Source organism: Barbus barbus, assembly GCF_936440315.1.
Source record: "Barbus barbus genome assembly, chromosome: 36".
Classification (NCBI taxonomy): domain Eukaryota; kingdom Metazoa; phylum Chordata; class Actinopteri; order Cypriniformes; family Cyprinidae; genus Barbus; species Barbus barbus.
The window spans coordinates 26,800,197-26,814,480 of record NC_136714.1 but is presented as its reverse complement, the minus strand read 5'-3'; the positions used below and the strand labels follow the sequence as shown (position 1 = coordinate 26,814,480).

Genomic DNA, 14,284 nt, shown 5'->3' with positions numbered 1-14,284 from the left:
TTTACTCTCCACAGCTATTTGAACGCGTTTAGTTGCTGCTTTATTCAGTGTTACTTTATATTTGGTTCAGAAACAACCGAGTAAAAGGGAAATGTTCGCTTGTTTTAAAGTACAAAGGCTCATTGGCTGACAGCGACTCTGCTGTCTTCTCTTGTTTCTTTTAACTGTTTGCATAAGTTCATTCAAACACGGTTAACCTGCTTGGGTCGTACTGTTTGATTAGTTGTGTTTATTTAATGTGAGTCTGGCATTTTAGGGTCATGTGGAGGTCTGCAGTCAAACTTGCATAAATTATCCAGACTTTTCATCTGAACAACAAAAGAGGCTTCTAGTTCAAAATGAGATCACATTTTCTTTGTGCATTTTCGATTGCTAGTGGAGAAGGTTGTTCAAACTTGGTCAAATCTATGTAAGCAATGCTAAAGTATTTGGTGACAACATGGACATGAAGCATCAAAATTTAAGGTTAAAGTTTTTGTTGTTTTGTAGTTTAATTTAAATGTCATTTGACATGCATTAAGTAATTTGTAATAAAATATCACATGCACGCAGTGTCTCAATTAATAATATGGCTTCATAATTGCATGTACAATAGTGTTTAAAATAGAAAATGTCAATGCTTTGTGTCAGCTAAATGCAGAAATCCAGTATTTTCCAACACAGTTTGTGTATCTCTGTCTGTTTGTCTCTTGTTTAAACTGCATGAATCTTCCTCTTTTTTTTTAAACCTGTTCGTAGATACACAGAGAGCGACTCTTTCGTATCTCAGAGCAGGTGCCTGAAGCCTGTCTAAAATAGAAGCAGGTAAAAGTGGCTCGTAAGTGGAAGAATATAGCCTGACGTGAATTGTTGGCTGTCAGTAGAGGGTTATCATTAAACGCCTGTGTGTCCATGACCTCTTGACCCCTAATGCCTAAAATCTGACCTCTGAAATAACAGAATGTATTCTTTAAATCAGGACTACTTGGTATTTTGCTGTAAATTGTGTAAAAACTGAAATAGTTTTGTGAATATGTTTGAAAAGAACATGTTATTTTTAAAAAAAATCACTATTGTTAGAACAAAATTTTAAGCTTAGCATAATCACATTAAAAAAGATTGACATGTAACTTAATACTTAAGTGCATTGAGCTTAATTTATGTTGTCATAGACATTTACATTACTGGTGAATATTATTACAGTTGTAAAGTTATGAAAAGTTTCAGGTAAATTTACGAAAACTTTATTTTTTGGAAACTTTCTGACAATTTTGGAGATTTTTTTTTTTGAAAACTTTACAGAAGTTCCCAGAAATGTACTGCCCTTTTGCAACCCTAATTATTAAAATTATTAATTGTAATAATGATAATAATTATTATTTTAAAAATATTATATAATAATAAAATATTATTTTATTATTTATTTGTGAAATAAGTAAGAGAAAGGTTGGTTGAATAAAACTTTAAAAAATTTAAGATGCAGATAAAAAGATATAAAATATATAAGATAAAAAGTATTTATTGGTAAGTTTACCAAATGAACAGTCAAATAACTTGGAGAGAGAATTTATAGATTAATGGTTAGAAGAAAAAAAATCTTTGTAGTAAATGTACTGTTTTTGCATTTTACATTAATTAATTTACAAATGCATATTATTATGTAATCCGGATGACCTACAGTATTGGATTGGATTATTTGAGAATTATTTGGTAGACTGCTATTTTAAGCATGCAAGTAATGAGGTCATGTGACAACAGAGTAGCATACTACTATTTGAAATGCCTGTATGCTATTTCACATACTGTTTTGCCATCACTCGCCTGCCCCTCGATGGGTTCATTGGTGTTAAATTAGTCCCTCGGGACATTTTTAATGAGGAAATGATTTTATGAATGGGTCATATAGCGTATGTTCTTCTAAACACGGTTCATGTCGATGCACAGCCTGACAATGACCTGCCTTCATGGTCCAGATGGAATGATAGAATCACGTAACCCAGATGAGCGGGCGCTGGGTCAGACAGGCACCCAGTATCCCTGTGAACCAACCCCAGCGGCCCGTCGATAAACACAACACAACCAGCCTTTCAGAACAAAACCACCGACATTCAGACCTGTTTACTCACTTGTTTTAAAGGAACAGTTCACCTGTAAGTGACGGCTGTTTTCAATGATGAACATTATTAATTTTTGGGTGAATGGACCCAAATGTAGACCTGAATTTAAACTTAATGGGATTTTCATCATTGGGACAGAAAATACCGTCAACAGCCAGAAAATAATGTTTTACTTTAATAAAGTTTTGTATAAAAGTTTTGTATAAAAGGGGAAGTCGTGGCCTAATGGTTACAGAGTCGGACTCGTAATCGAAAGGTTGCGGGTTCGAGTCCCCGGCCGGCAGGGATTGTAGGTGGGGGGAGTGAATGTACAGCGCTCTCTCCACCCTCAATACCACGACTGAGGTGCCCTTGAGCAAGACACCGAACCTCCAACTGCTCCCCGGGCGCCGCAGCATGGCTGCCCACTGCTCCGGGTGTGTGTGTGTGTGTGTGTGTGTGTGTGTGTGTGCATTTGTTCACTACTCACTGCTGTGTGTGTGCACTTGGATGGGTTAAACGCAGAGCACCAATTTCAAGTATGGGTCACCATACTTGACAATACGTCACGACTTTACTTTACTTTTACTTTTACTTATAAAACCAGGGAAATGATTAATGAACAAACCCTTCAGTAAAAGCCTTATACGGAATATAGATATAGAAATAAAACTCGTAGCCTTAAAGATATGTAGCCTACTGAAATTGAAATCTACAGATGCAAATAGATAAAGTAGATAAAATAAACGCTTAAAAGTGTATTTTGAATGTTCTTTTCACTAGAATTTCAAAACTGACCAATGCATGAAAAAACAATTTTTTTGCATGTAGCATCTTGCTTTAAATCAATCAATCAGTCTTTCGACTTGAATTGAAGCAATAGCAGGGGTCTGTCATTAGTTTCGATCGCTTTCTGCATGCTAGTGAAATGCAATCTGACCCAAACCGTACATGGATGCCCTAACCAAATTCAAATTCAAATTTTATTTGTCACATACATATACATACGTAGTACGACATGTAGTGAAATGTATTGTACGACTGTCCAACAAATTGTCCAACAAAATTAAGAAAAACCTCAAGTTTACAAAAATACAAATAGAAAAAGTACAGTAAACATATATACAGAATAAACTAGCAATAAAATAAAATAACAAATAGATATGAGAATAAAAAGATATGAGGAATAAAAAATAGAATATGATTCTATATAGATTCTATAAAAAGTAAAGTGTATGTCAGTGATAAAGTGTCCGTGTGCTGTGCTGTGCAGTGCAGTAAAGTGTATAAGTGAGTAAAAGGATACTAAAGACAAAGACAAATGGTATGTAAGTCCCACTCATTTATCCTTACGTAACCTTCTACAAATTAGTGCAGATTGTACTTGAAAAATGTGCAAAGTGGAAGTGTGGGGTGATGTGCTTAGAGTGGAGAGTGGTTTAGACTCCGAATGGCCTGCGGGAAGAAGCTCCTCCTCATTCTCTCTGTGTTCGCCTTCATGGAGCGGAAGCGTCTCCCTGAACGCAGCAGAGAAAAGAGTCCATTGTTGGGATGGCTGAGGTCCTTCACTATCTTCCTGGCCCTGGTCAGGCACCGCTTGCTGTAGATGTCCTGCAGGTTAGGGAGCTCGGTGTGAATGGTACGTTCCGCTGAACGCACCACCCTCTGGAGGGCTCGTCTGTCCTGCATAGTGCAGTTCCCGAACCAGGAAGTGATGCTGCCCGTCAGGACGCTCTCGATGGTGCAGGTGTAAAAAGTCTTAAGCACCCGAGAGGGAAGTCTAAAGTCCTTTAAGCGTCTCAGATGGTACAGACGCTGCCTGGCCTTCTTCACCAGGGTGCTGGTATGACAGGACCAAGTCAAGTCCTGCGTGATGTGAACACCCAGGTATCTGAAGCTGTCCACTCTCTCCACTGGAGTCCCGCTGATCGTGATCGGCTGGTATGACCGCTCCTGCTTCGTACTGAAGTCCACTATCAGCTCCTTAGTTTTGCTGATGTTCAGGTGTAGACTATTCACCTGGCACCAACTCTCCAGGTTCTTAATCTCCTATATGTAGGCCGTCTCGTCGTTGTCTGAGATCAGGCCCAACACAACAGTGTCATCAGCAAATTTAATGATGGTGGTGGAGTTGGAAGTGGCCACACAGTCATAAGTGTACAGTGAGTACAGCAGGGGGCTCAGAACACAACCTTGAGGGGCTCCAGTACTTAGGGTGATGGAGGATGAGGTGTGTTTACCCATCCGTACGGCTTGCTGTCTGTCCTTCAGGAAGCTAGAGATCCATTGGCACAAGGATGTGCTGAGACCAAGGACCTCCAACTTGGAGGTGAGTGTGGAGGGAATTATGGTGTTAAACGCTGAACTGTAGTCCACAAACAGCATTTTTACATAATTCCCTTTTCTGCAGTCCAGGTGACTTGTTGTGGTGTGGAGGAGGTGTGAGATGGCATCCTCCGTGGAGCGGTTATGTCTGTATGCAAACTGTAGTGGATCCAGTGTGTCTGGTAGTGATGCAATGATGAAGTCTCTGACCAGTCTCTCAAAGCACTTCATCACCACTGATGTGAGGGCTACAGGGCGATAGTCGTTTAGGCAGGTGGGCTGCGGTTTCTTGGGGACAGGAACAATGGTGGACTGCTTAAAGCATGAGGGGACTATGGACTGTTCCAGGGAGAGGTTGAAGATCTCGGTGAACACCGGTGCTAGCTGGTCAGCGCAGGCCTTCAGAACCCGACCTGTGATGCCATCTGGTCCTGCTGCCTTCCTGATGTTCACTCTCTTGAATGCCCTCCTCACGTCATGCTCCGTGATGGTGAATACGTTGTCCTCACCGGCTTCCTCAGCGTGCATGCAGTTAGCACTGCTAGCGCCGTTAGCGAGATTAGCTGCAGCCTCGAAGCGAGCATAAAAAGTGTTCAGCTCGTCAGCCAGAGAGGCGTCCGCATTCCCAGATCTGAAGGGTGGTGTTTTATAGTCCGTGATGGTTCTAAGTCCCTGCCACAGGCTCCTAGAGTCGCCATGTTGGAATTGCGACTCTAGTTTCCTCCCGTAGCGCTGCTTCGCCTCCTTCACCGATCTGCGCACGCTGTAAGATGCAGCCTTGTAATCATCCATGTTCCCGGTGATGAGCCCTGTGTTGTAGGCAGCGGAGCGGGATCTCAGGGCGTCGCGGATGGTTTTATCCACCCACGGCTTCTGGTTGGGAAACGTCCTGATGATGGTTTTCTGCACCGTATCATCCATTAGTTTCTCTATAAATCCCACAACCGCTTCCGTAAACAAGCTGACGTCATCAGAGCTGCGCCGGAACATGTCCCAGTCTGCGTCATCTAGCACGTCCTGCAGAGCGGCCACCGATTGGTCCGTCCAGCGTTGGACCTCCCTCTGCACCGGGGCTTCCTGTTTCAGCCTCTGTTTGTAAACAGGCATGAGGAAGATGGCGGCGTGGTCCGATTTCCCAAACGGTGGTTGTGACTGTGCCTTGTAGCCGTTCTTATATGGGGTGTAACAGTGATCTAATGTCCTTTCGCCCCTGGTGGGGCAGCTGATGTGCTGATGGAAGTTCGGCAGTGCACGCTTGAGGTTGGCACTGTTGAAATCTCCCAAAACAATGAATGCGGCGTCCCGGTGCTGTGTCTGGTGAAGGTGTAGTGTTTCATGTAAATCCCATATCGTAGTGTCCGTGTCCGCTTGAGGTGGAATATAAACGGCACTGACGATGACCGAGCTAAATTCCCGAGGGAGATAAAAAGGGCGACATTTGATGGTCAGAAGTTCAAGATTCGGTGTGCAGGAGCGTGAGAGGGGAGCAATGCTCGCGCTGTCGCACCAGTGTTCGTTCACCATCAGACATACTCCACCTCCCCTAGTCTTCCCCGAGTCCAGCGTTCTGTCCATGCGGTAAACCGAGAAGAACTCGGCCGGCTGGATGGCGTGGTCTGGTACCGCTGGGTTCAGCCATGTCTCGGTGAAGCAGAGAAGGTTGCAGTCCCGAATGTCCCTCTGGAACCTGACTCTTGCCCTGAGGTCATCGAGTTTGTTATCCAGCGACTGGACATTGGCTGTTCCTGACGCCGGCTCGTTTCCCTCGAGGACGCCGGTACGGGTCGCGTCCTTTGTTCCTCCTCAGGATCTCGCTTGGCCAGGATGGGTCCGGGTTCAAAATCGGCGAAAGGTTAGTGCATTGTGCACCAATAGAAATAAGAGTGGCCCTGTCGTATGTAAGAATGGCCATCTTACAAAAAGAAACCGGTGTTTATAGTTAACAATACGAAAAAATAACAAAAAAAGACAACGTTTGGTCGGAGCAGTCGTGACGGCAGCCGATCTCACCGGCGCCATCTTGATGAGAATGTCCGACCCTGATTTAACGCTCCGTCCACATTGTGGATGCTGAAAAAGACCCGTCCACTGGGTCTAATGTTCCTTCACTTCACAAAAGTGCCACTCTCGAGATTTGTGAGCCGAACACAGTCGTGCATTGTGTCCCTCTGCCAGCATCCCTCCGTCTCACAGAGGAGTGCGGAGAGAAGGATATGGACAGATAGGAGGACGTCTAATCTGACCAAGGGCTAGTGTATGTTGCCCCCAACACCTGCACAGGTCTCGGAGCAGTAACAGTTTCTTCAGATGGCTGCCGTTTCTGGTTCTTCTCTTGAAAAGACACCGCAAGTAAGCAGTGCTTGGTCATCGATAACAGGGCTGAATAATAATGATGGCCTGAGGCCAGTTAGAGCATCACGGTTCAGCTGACAGGCCAGTGCTGTGTGTTATTGCGGCTTACCATGTTGGTCATGCACATATGTTTTTATGCCTTGCAAACTCAAATCATTAGTTTTGTATTCAATGCTATTGTTGGGACCAGCTTATTTAATTTAAATGCTGCAATTTTATGTACTTTTGTCATTTGTTTATTTTAGTGTAGCCTAAATGTATTTTAATTTAAGTTTGAGTAATTGTAAAAACTGTCAAAGTTTGCTGTCAAGGCTAAATATCTCAATTTTGTTTGTCAATATTTTTTCTTATCTAATGTTTATATTTTATTTTGTCAGATTTATTTCAAGTAACACATATTGTTATATTTATATATATATTTTTAAATTTCAATTTAGCTTAAATTTATTATTTATATTTATATATTTTATATTTTATTTCAGCTTTATTTCAAGTAACAAATTATTTTTAATAGTGTTAGTCAGCAATAACACATGGGTTGGTATTCTACTGACAGTACTGTAAAAGTAGGCAACTTTTTTTTTTTTACAATTATGAATTCATATGCATATCCGTATAACAACTTTCCTGAAACCATGTTTATATATAGACGACATAGTTAAGTTACAGCTGTATAATCTGCAGCTATTATTGCAAATATTGTGCATTACTGTATACACACTTAGGTCAGTAAGTGGATATTATATTTTATTTGGATATTATTATTTTATTATCTGTGTCCTGTGCTGTTGCTGTCTCTCTGTTGCACTGTATAGCTTCTGTCACTACAACAAATTCCTTGTATGTGTAAACATACCTGGCCAATAAAGCTCATTCTGATTCTGTAAGTTTTTAAAAAATGTTTTTATGCTCACCAAGGCTGTATTTATTTGACCAAAAATACAATTTATGTGACCAAAAAAAATACAGTAAAAACTGAAAAATTGTGAAATACTTTTACAATTTAAAATAACTGTTTTCTATGTGAATATCTGTTAAAATGTCAATTATTCCTGTGATGCGCAGCTGTATTTTCAGCATCATTACTCCAGTCTTCAGTGTCACATGATCTTCAGAAATCATTCTAATATACTGATTTACTGCTCAAGAAATCTTTCTGATTATTATCAATGTTGAAAACAGTTCTGCTGCTTCATATTGTGTGGAAACTGACTTGTTTTTTTAATAGGCCTTAATGTAGGGTAATGTGTTGGTCAAATGGTCACGTTTCTCTGATGCTTTTGCTTCTTACTGTGTTTCTCCTACTTTTAAAAAAATTCATTTTTCTCTCCCTGTTCTTCATCTCGTCTGTTGTTTTAAGGCCCACACACATTTGTCTTATTTTTCATTGACCCTTATCTTGTGGTTTCCATGTATTTCTTGGCATGTGAAGAAACTCCTGGTAATTGGAGGTTAAGAGGTGGGAATCTGTGGTCTGTGTAGTGGAATGCATTTGTTAAAGACAGAGAGATTTGACAAACCAATCAGTTTGAACCACTTTAGATGTTTTCTTTGAATGGAAAACAGGCTGAATGGTTTGATTTGGTTGGTGAAAAAGTGTCTCTATGTGAGGTGATTGAAAAATAAGAGATCCATCAGCTAATCAGACAGTTGATGGAATAATATGAAGACCTGCAGTGAGACCAGAAACATATGAAAGTAAATCGAGTAAGTTTGGTTTTAATGAGAGTCAGGTTGTGTTGGGTCACAGGATGAGACTCAACGCTTGTGTGGGATAATCATTTTTAACCTCAGATTCCTAAAACAGGCTCATTCCAGAGGTAATCGATTTATTGGCTGATGGGAAGGCCGTTCTGGCTGTTTTGAAACATTTCAAAGCACTCATTGTGTCGGGTTGACTTGATTTCTATTGCGTGCCATGAGTTATCGGACATGGGTGTTGTTTTTGACCAGATAAGACTAATGCCAGCAAATTCTTTCTTGGGAAATGATCATGATTATTCCCTATTTGCATTTAGAGCTTCCAGGGAAACATCTTCTGGTCTTTGTGCGTTCTCAAAGGACTAGTTCAAACAAAAATGAACATTTGCTAGACATTTGCTCACCCTTAGGCCATCCAAGACATGGGTGTTTCTTCATCAGATTTGTAGAAATGTAGTATTGGATGCTCTGCAGTGAATGGGTTCCGTCAGAATGAGAGTCCAAACAGCTGATAAAACATCACAATAATCCACATTTAACTTCAAACCGTTGCTTCCGTCTGCAATATGAATCTATCATGCGTAATAATGCTTCCTCCAGTGAAAAGTCATCTTGTCTGAATCAGGAGAGAAATCTGCACTGATAAAACACTGTTTACAAGCCAAAACGGTCCAAATCAGTTCTAAACAAATATGTGGCTGGATTTTGTTGTAGAGACAACAGGAGATGGACTTTTATAATGGAAGAATCATTATTATGGACTAATTTTTTAGTTGGAAGCAATGGAGAAGCAACGGTTTGAAGTTAATTTTAAGTCTTAATTTCCTACAAATATGCAGCTTTTGGCTTCACGAGATGTTAACTGATGGACTGGAGTGGTGTGGATTATTGTGATGTTTTTATCAGCTGTTTGGACTCTCATTCTGACGGCACCCATTCACTGCAGAGCATCCATTGGTGAGCAAGTGATGAAACACTCATCTACATCAAATTTTCAAGAAAATTTATATTTTCATTTTGGGTGAACTATTTCTTGTTTTCTGTGTTTAGGGAGTTGAGCAGTAAAACAAGAATTTAGAGATGAAATACTTCTGAAGGGAGTTTTTGAAAAGAAACAGATCTGTAGAGGAAAGAGCGGTCCACGCCTTAAATGTGTTCTTGGGCCAGTACAAAACATCTTGTGTCAAAGAGGCTGTTTTTTACACATCTAGCATTTTTTTTCTTTCTCCCTGAAGCTCGTCAAGGTCTCTTAAACCAAAACATATTTAGGTTAACATGATCATTTTCAGCCCTCTCACTGACCTTTTTAATTTGTGAGCTCCATTCTAAGTGCATTATATTCCCATAGGCGGATTAACCATATGGGCAATTGGGCCCAGGGGCACCATGCAAATACATTTTCTGCGGTAAAACAAGCGATGTATTCTCAAACGTCAAATGGCGTGGCCTATACATACCCTTTACTCAGAACGTACTAAGCTCTCAGAAAGTTTTTTTTTTTTTTTTCCTCGTGCATGAAACATAGGCTAGCCTACTGCGTGAACCCGTGCGCTTTTGTTTCGACGACCATATATTACTCAAACAGATTTTAGGAGCATGCTGTGTGGTTTCGCGCAACTCCCGTCTCTTCAACTGAAATGCCTTGCTCATGGATGTGTGAATCCACTACGGAGCTTTCACGTTGTACTTTGTAGCCATTGGCAATCAAGAAAGGGGCAAAATGTAAACGAGTGAGTTTGTAAGTTTTATTTTCAGTTCAAATCCTCACAAAACTATATGTAGCTATATACAGAGCTTAATTTATTAGACCGTCCATCAAAAACTTGTTTAAAACTAAAAATAGTATTATCATTGGGCAAATAACAAACTGAAACAACTAAATAGTTTTTATTCACACATAATAACCTAAAAACTGGTTGTATGGCCTCCTTTGGCCTTGATAAAAGCTTGTATTCTTGCTGGCATAATTTGTATGCACTTTTCCGCAGTCTCTGTTCACTTTAAAAAAAAAGTTGAGCCAACTTAAAATTTTAAGGCAACCAGCTTCAGCAGATTTGAGATTTTCTCAACTTTTTGTTTTAAGTTTACAACAAGTTGAGAAATTTCCTAAAAAGTTGAGAGAACTCAAAAATCAGCTGAAGCTGGTTGCCTTAATTTAAAATTGGCTCAACTTTTTTTTTTTTTTTTTTTTTTTTTTTTTTTTTTTTACAGTGTTGTTACTGACTTCGAAATAGTTTCTAGTTGTTCCTAAAGATAAAGGCTTTTGATTAAACTTTTGTGCAATCTATCTTCGAATCCGTTCAATCCCAACAATAATTATATTTTAGCATTAGAAACACTACTGTGACTAGAGATCTTACACACAATGGTGGATTAACCATTACAGAAACATAAAAATGGTCGTTGGTTATCACCAATACACCAAAACTTAGTTTAGGGCACCTGTGGCACAAACCTAATGGGTGGTGGCCTAATAAATTTGTACACAAGGGAGTAAAACATTAGAAAATGTTTTTGTAAATTAAATATAAATCAATGAAAAAGAGCTGTGGACAGCAATGACTCTAAAAAGATTATCCACTCTTTCTTTTTTTCCATAGAGTCTGAAGTGAGTAATAGATTGGATTATTATTATACCTGTAACAGTTGGCTTCACTAGTTATAAAACGTTTCTTTAATTACTTGCTAGCCAGTTCTGAGTGAAAACGTCCTTTTTTCCATCATATGATGTCAGAATTTGATTGAAAACTGGCAGGATCTGGATCTTTGCTTGTGTTTTATGAGAATCCTGTGACTTTGCCAGTTGGGGTGGTGACGATGACGAACGGTTAAACCATGTGTGGTGATGTTACCAGAAAGACACATGGGACCCAATCACAAACAACAACTACTCTAGTACACTGACTCATGGTCACTCAGGCTGTTTAGGGCCCAGTGTGTTCTTAAGTGTTACATTGTAACATTATCCAGCATTTTAGAATGTTGAGTGCAACATTGTTCATCAAAACATTAATATCAACATGTTTATGCATATTTGCGCTTGCACTTGCAATAAAAACAGGATTTTTCTTGCTGTTTTGTAATGTTTGTGTTTGAAGAGTGTGCTGTAGACACACTGTCCCATTCACAACTCAAAGCTTCCCAGTCCATTCAGACACACATCACATATCTGTAGCTTGTGGCTTTACACTCCTCAATCAAAAGTCTGTTGTCTGAGGGCTTGTGAATTGCAGAACTGATGTAATTTCACAGGTACACCTCCCTTTAAAATCAAAACAAGGAGTCACAATCTGTATCCATTCTTCCAGAACAGCGGTTTCGGAGAGAGAAGTTATTAATTCAGACCGAGCCAGCAGGTATAAGGAAAGACAGGCGTGTAGATGAGAGACAGTTAAACGATTTTTTTGAATTTTTTTTAGTGCAAAGACTGTTTGTCATTCTTTCATAACGCCCTCAAATGATCTATTGTGAAATAACATGAACATTTTTGTTTATTAAAAAGTCTTAATTTTATTCAATCTAGGCATGTGCCATTATAGAAATTACAAAGAAATGGGCACTATCACATTGAAAGAAAATGACTGGAATATTATTTTATTTACAACTTTAGAAAATAATTTTAAAAGTGTAGATGACCGATTTTATAAATCTGTATTATCATTTTTAACATAAAATTATTATATTTTTTTAAATTCTGTAAAGATATTCATGATGATATTTACATTGAACTTTTCATGCTTCAATTAAAACTGAGCTCAAAATAATTTAACATTTGATACTTTTCTATTCATTGTTCAATGTTATTTTCTAAAACTTGGCATTAAAAACGAATTTGAACTGAGAGGAAAAAAGTGCATTTATCTGCTTCAGATGTAAATAATTAGTTTGATAATGAGATTGCGCATATCTAATCAAAACACCACTGAAATATCTATACTGTGCTCTGCTAATCTGAATTTTTCTCTTCTTTTCTGTGTGTTTCCAGACTCATTTTAATTGCTAAATCCACACAGAGCAGTTTGTGAGATCAGCTCAAGTTTTGCGTTCTGTTCAGGAGTCTGTGTTGTCGTCCCTTGTGTAGTGGTTCAATTTAGGAGAGAAATGCAAAAAGAGTGGATCAGCTTGAAACCAGAACTCTGCCCAGCCCTGGTTAGAGAGCCGACCGGTCCATCTCAGTGCATTGAGGACACAACATGACCCTGTAAACAATAGAAACACAGCAAACACTGACCCAGCCCCCTCTGTGCTGCATGTGCATTGATTAAATTCTGCTGTCAGCCGTCTCAAGAGTGCACGACGATGCACACGCACGCATGCAAGCTCACCAGCTGATCTGCCGTTATTGTTTTGCACCTGTCACAGAGGCTTCAAACGGTGTGTGTGTGAGCATGTTATTATCTGACATTCATATTTAATTGTTGCTTTGACTGAGAGTGAACGTTGAGGTTAAACCGTCTTGATTTGAGAGCCGTTTCTGCACGACTGTGATGTTTGGCACATGCTTTTCTCAGAGAGAGTGGGGGAGAGAACGAAAGGGGAAGGAGGAGGTCTGAATGTCTTCTCATTGCAGTTCAGAGTCAGACCTCCACAGCCAGACACAACCATCAACCTTTATGACACCCAGAAAATTGCAGATTTACTCTAAATTATACACGCGTCTGGAAGCTAACAGACACGTAGGAGACCAGCAGACTCTGAAATGATTCTCACTTGTTTTTTTGCATCTTTGTGGATTTTGTGGTCGTCGTCTTTGAGGTTCAGAGCGTCTTTACTGGCACTTGGTAAGTTTAAGTAATGCCTTTTTGTTTTTTCACCAAATGCATATTGTGATCTTATATAGACAGTAGATTAATTGGATGTTTGAAGGTATTTGGTGAGTTTAATGTTTCTTGCTTTTTTTTAATGTTATTGGAAGCATTTTGCTAATTTAACACATTGGCAACAGATTAGTTGAGAACTTGCACATTTTTGGGGGTCTTTTAGTTATTTCTTTTAGGGCATTTGGCGAGTTTAGGTAATGTTTTTTTGGGATGTTGTTGGATGCATATTGCGAATTTAACATTAATTGCACATTTTATAGATTCTGTTGGATGATTGAAGGCATTTGATGAGTTTAAATAATGTTTCTGTGATGTTTTTGGGTGCATTTTGCACATTTCAATAAGCAATAGATTAGTTGCACATTTTATAGGTTCTGTTGATTGTTTGAAAAAATTTGGTCCGTTTAAGTAATATTTCTTGTTTTTGGATATTATTGGATGCATATTGCTAATTTTAATAACATACAGACAGTAGATTAGTTTAGAACCGTTCACATTTTACAGATTCTGTTAATTGCTTAAGTCTGATTTGTGTGTGTTTCTTGGTTTTGTTTTGCAAGTCAAGCATCACTGTTACTAATGTTCATACATGCATGATACATCAAATCAAGGACATTTGCAACATAAAGCAAGCATTGCTCAAAATACACCAGAAAAGATCCTGTCTTGCATTGTCTGTGAAATCCTCCTGTCAGACTTAGTAGGATGTAGTTTCCTTCAGCCGTGATCCTCCACTGTAATCAGCGTTTACTCCCTTCAGTTGAGAGTGTGTGTGAGGGCCGAGATCAAAGCACACACGCGTTCAGGACCCAATCTGTCCAACTTCAAAGTGCACATGGGATCGTAGATGCAGCATATGTGTGTTTGCACTGTTGATATGGAAAAACCTCAACAAAACATTTGATTTGAGGAATCAAAGCACGTGCTGAACTTTAATACTTAGAGATTTGCTCGCATAATAGTCATGCTTATTGTTGCAAACCGCAATAATAATTTCATGGTCAAGCATTC

At 39.4% G+C, this 14,284-nt stretch overlaps 1 protein-coding gene across 2 annotated transcripts in view; it reads left to right on the top strand.

Moving 5' to 3' along the window:
* Positions 1-14,284, top strand: part of LOC306855540 (semaphorin-4D-like) — a 61,724-nt gene that overhangs the window by 282 nt on the left and 47,158 nt on the right. The window lies entirely within an intron of this gene.